The sequence below is a fragment of the Nanorana parkeri genome, unplaced genomic scaffold (genome assembly GCF_000935625.1).
Source record: "Nanorana parkeri isolate BGI_ZX_2015 unplaced genomic scaffold, ASM93562v1 scaffold1009, whole genome shotgun sequence".
In the NCBI taxonomy this organism is placed as follows: Eukaryota; Metazoa; Chordata; class Amphibia; order Anura; family Dicroglossidae; genus Nanorana; species Nanorana parkeri.
Window position 1 is genome coordinate 153,822 of NW_017307277.1, and position 5,439 is coordinate 159,260.

Below are 5,439 nucleotides of genomic sequence, written 5' to 3' on the forward strand. Positions count from 1 at the left end.
GGGGGGGGGGGGGGGGGGTCACTTCTATTGATTGTCCCCCCTACAGCTTCTGGAGACGAGACAGAAATCTCCGAGAGGATGACGGCCACTCGCTGCCACAAAGGTCTGCGGAGTATTCCAGCGTATATATATATGAAGTGCCTGTACTCTGCGCCAACTGCTGCGCCCACTTCACTTCCTCCTGCGTGGTGACGTCACAGCCACTTACTGAGATTGTGAAGCTACAAATACAGAAAATGACGCCGACCTTTCCAGACCGTCCAATCAGAGAGGAGCTCAGCTGTTGAATAGTCCGACCATCGAAGGCAGACAAGAGGACGCTGCTGGCCTCCGATTGTCCCAACATTTCTGGACTTCTACTCACTGTCCCCGAGCAGATGGAGTTGTGTCACCTGGCTCCTCTCTCTATGACCTTACATCCTCTACGTGTCACCTGGCTCCACTCTCTATGACCTTACATCTTCTACGTGCCACCTGGCTCCACCCCCTATGACCTTACATCTTCTACGTGCCACCTGGCTCCACCCCCTATGACCTTACATCTTCTACGTGCCACCTGGCTCCACCCCCTATGACCTTACATCTTCTACGTGCCACCTGGCTCCACCCCCTATGACCTTACATCTTCTACGTGCCACCTGGCTCCACCCCCTATGACCTTACATCTTCTACGTGCCACCTGGCTCCACCCCCTATGACCTTACATCTTCTACGTGCCACCTGGCTCCACCCCCTATGACCTTACATCTTCTACGTGCCACCTGGCTCCACCCCCTATGACCTTACATCTTCTACGTGCCACCTGGCTCCACCCCCTATGACCTTACATCTTCTACGTGCCACCTGGCTCCACCCCCTATGACCTTACATCTTCTACGTGCCACCTGGCTCCACCCCCTATGACCTTACATCTTCTACGTGCCACCTGGCTCCACCCCCTATGACCTTACATCTTCTACGTGCCACCTGGCTCCACCCCCTATGACCTTACATCTTCTACGTGCCACCTGGCTCCACCCCCTATGACCTTACATCTTCTACGTGCCACCTGGCTCCACCCCCTATGACCTTACATCTTCTACGTGCCACCTGGCTCCACCCCCTATGACCTTACATCTTCTACGTGCCACCTGGCTCCACCCCCTATGACCTTACATCTTCTACGTGCCACCTGGCTCCACCCCCTATGACCTTACATCTTCTACGTGCCACCTGGCTCCACCCCCTATGACCTTACATCTTCTACGTGCCACCTGGCTCCACCCCCTATGACCTTACATCTTCTACGTGCCACCTGGCTCCACCCCCTATGACCTTACATCTTCTACGTGCCACCTGGCTCCACCCCCTATGACCTTACATCTTCTACGTGCCACCTGGCTCCACCCCCTATGACCTTACATCTTCTACGTGCCACCTGGCTCCACCCCCTATGACCTTACATCTTCTACGTGCCACCTGGCTCCACCCCCTATGACCTTACATCTTCTACGTGCCACCTGGCTCCACCCCCTATGACCTTACATCTTCTACGTGCCACCTGGCTCCACCCCCTATGACCTTACATCTTCTACGTGCCACCTGGCTCCACCCCCTATGACCTTACATCTTCTACGTGCCACCTGGCTCCACCCCCTATGACCTTACATCTTCTACGTGCCACCTGGCTCCACCCCCTATGACCTTACATCTTCTACGTGCCACCTGGCTCCACCCCCTATGACCTTACATCTTCTACGTGCCACCTGGCTCCACCCCCTATGACCTTACATCTTCTACGTGCCACCTGGCTCCACCCCCTATGACCTTACATCTTCTACGTGCCACCTGGCTCCACCCCCTATGACCTTACATCTTCTACGTGCCACCTGGCTCCACCCCCTATGACCTTACATCTTCTACGTGCCACCTGGCTCCACCCCCTATGACCTTACATCTTCTACGTGCCACCTGGCTCCACCCCCTATGACCTTACATCTTCTACGTGCCACCTGGCTCCACCCCCTATGACCTTACATCTTCTACGTGCCACCTGGCTCCACCCCCTATGACCTTACATCTTCTACGTGCCACCTGGCTCCACCCCCTATGACCTTACATCTTCTACGTGCCACCTGGCTCCACCCCCTATGACCTTACATCTTCTACGTGCCACCTGGCTCCACCCCCTATGACCTTACATCTTCTACGTGCCACCTGGCTCCACCCCCTATGACCTTACATCTTCTACGTGCCACCTGGCTCCACCCCCTATGACCTTACATCTTCTACGTGCCACCTGGCTCCACCCCCTATGACCTTACATCTTCTACGTGCCACCTGGCTCCACCCCCTATGACCTTACATCTTCTACGTGCCACCTGGCTCCACCCCCTATGACCTTACATCTTCTACGTGCCACCTGGCTCCACCCCCTATGACCTTACATCTTCTACGTGCCACCTGGCTCCACCCCCTATGACCTTACATCTTCTACGTGCCACCTGGCTCCACCCCCTATGACCTTACATCTTCTACGTGCCACCTGGCTCCACCCCCTATGACCTTACATCTTCTACGTGCCACCTGGCTCCACCCCCTATGACCTTACATCTTCTACGTGCCACCTGGCTCCACCCCCTATGACCTTACATCTTCTACGTGCCACCTGGCTCCACCCCCTATGACCTTACATCTTCTACGTGCCACCTGGCTCCACCCCCTATGACCTTACATCTTCTACGTGCCACCTGGCTCCACCCCCTATGACCTTACATCTTCTACGTGCCACCTGGCTCCACCCCCTATGACCTTACATCTTCTACGTGCCACCTGGCTCCACCCCCTATGACCTTACATCTTCTACGTGCCACCTGGCTCCACCCCCTATGACCTTACATCTTCTACGTGCCACCTGGCTCCACCCCCTATGACCTTACATCTTCTACGTGCCACCTGGCTCCACCCCCTATGACCTTACATCTTCTACGTGCCACCTGGCTCCACCCCCTATGACCTTACATCTTCTACGTGCCACCTGGCTCCACCCCCTATGACCTTACATCTTCTACGTGCCACCTGGCTCCACCCCCTATGACCTTACATCTTCTACGTGCCACCTGGCTCCACCCCCTATGACCTTACATCTTCTACGTGCCACCTGGCTCCACCCCCTATGACCTTACATCTTCTACGTGCCACCTGGCTCCACCCCCTATGACCTTACATCTTCTACGTGCCACCTGGCTCCACCCCCTATGACCTTACATCTTCTACGTGCCACCTGGCTCCACCCCCTATGACCTTACATCTTCTACGTGCCACCTGGCTCCACCCCCTATGACCTTACATCTTCTACGTGCCACCTGGCTCCACCCCCTATGACCTTACATCTTCTACGTGCCACCTGGCTCCACCCCCTATGACCTTACATCTTCTACGTGCCACCTGGCTCCACCCCCTATGACCTTACATCTTCTACGTGCCACCTGGCTCCACCCCCTATGACCTTACATCTTCTACGTGCCACCTGGCTCCACCCCCTATGACCTTACATCTTCTACGTGCCACCTGGCTCCACCCCCTATGACCTTACATCTTCTACGTGCCACCTGGCTCCACCCCCTATGACCTTACATCTTCTACGTGCCACCTGGCTCCACCCCCTATGACCTTACATCTTCTACGTGCCACCTGGCTCCACCCCCTATGACCTTACATCTTCTACGTGCCACCTGGCTCCACCCCCTATGACCTTACATCTTCTACGTGCCACCTGGCTCCACCCCCTATGACCTTACATCGTCTACATCGTCTACGTGTCACCTGGCTCCTCTCTCTATGACCTTACATCCTCTACGTGTCACCTGGCTCCACTCTCTATGACCTTACATCTTCTACGTGTCACATGGCTCCTCTCTCTATGACCTTACATCTTCTACGTGTCACCTGGCTCCACTCTCTATGACCTTACATCTTCTACGTGCCACCTGGCTCCACCCCCTATGACCTTACATCTTCTACGTGCCACCTGGCTCCACCCCCTATGACCTTACATCGTCTACGTGCCACCTGGCTCCACTCTCTATGACCTTACATCGTCTACGTGCCACCTGGCTCCACTCTCTATGAACTTACATCCTCTACGTCTCCCCTAACACGGCAATAAACAGACACAACAGGCTACATTGCATATTCTGTATACTTAACACACAGATCTGCAGGAAGATCAGGTACGTCTCCACTGGAGGCACCTGAGCCACCCCAAAAATCATACATCACATACACCCCAATCTACTTCCTGGCTTATTACTAACCACATATTTATATTAACATCTGTGAGAGCTCCAGACAGGACTGAGGACACGAATGAAGAGCCTACATATGACAGGATGATTGTATAGGGCTAGGAGCTATCATAGTGTGAAGGACCTTTACCTTTCCGTGCTGCATGACATCCCCAGAATCCAGCCTGTGACAGCAGAAAGGACTTGTCATTATTAATAAAAGATCAGAAGGTCCCCAGAGGTCCAGAGAACAGTTATCGCCCGTGGACAGGAGTCCTTTGATCCAGAGCGCTAGGAAAGGAGACAGATACGGCCATCATTGTCCTGCCAGGACCCCTTTTAATTGGATGGTAATGCCAAGGCAGTGCCAGGGGGTCTTGCAGGCAGGGATGAGAGGAGGGACATCTACAGATTTCTATAATCATTGTAAAGATATAAAAGTCCCGCACAAGCCCGGGGATCGTCACACAACTGTCACCATCTGTAGAGAGGAAAAGTTATCACACCCTGCCAATGTGTCCATCACCCAGGACACGGCATAACCTGGCCTCATCATGATTCCCTTTGTACTCCATTGTATCCGTCATATCTCAGCCACAGGCACACCAGGCCGGTGTCACACAATATCATCTCCAGGTCTTCATTATTCTCTGTACAAATGCTTTCCCACTGAGCAGAAGAGATTTCCTCATGCCCCAGCACCAAGCACCCTCTTAGGAATAGAACCCATATTGTTGGTTATAAAAGAGTTTGTTCTCTTCTAAAGAGAAGGTGTCACCTATCAACTTTTGAGCAGTGATGGACGAATCTGCTCGCAATCTATTCACAGGCGGGCTGGGCAAAGCTATTAATGTTCGCAATGTGCAAACCTCAATGCGAACCCCATAGAAGTCAATGGGAGGCAAATCTTCCAAATCAATGCTCAGTAGGGTGACATGGGGAAAACACCAATTCTTCACATTACAGTAAACCTCCAGTTATAGGGCACCCGTGGGGATCAGTAGCTGCCGGATAACTGTAGTTTCTGGTTGCTGGAGAGTTAATAGTAACTCTCCAGCAACCCTCCACAGTCCTCGTCCAGTGCGCCCCCCCCCCCCCCCCCCACCCCCCCCACACACTCGCACAACCCAAAGAGATGCTGTCTGAGGCAACAGCCTCAGGCTGCCTCATGAAA

The 5,439-nt window shown here is 53.7% G+C and overlaps 1 protein-coding gene across 2 annotated transcripts in view; it reads right to left on the minus strand.

The window, feature by feature from the left end:
* LOC108795811 (opioid-binding protein/cell adhesion molecule homolog) overlaps positions 1–4,796 on the minus strand; it is a 143,697-nt gene extending 138,901 nt beyond the window's left edge. For both annotated transcript variants that reach the window (XM_018567119.1, XM_018567117.1), the window contains exon 1: positions 4,792–4,796. The gene's annotated coding sequence lies outside the window, so the exon portion shown is untranslated. The remainder of the gene's footprint in view (positions 1–4,791) is intronic.
* Positions 4,797–5,439: the final 643 nt, after the last annotated feature.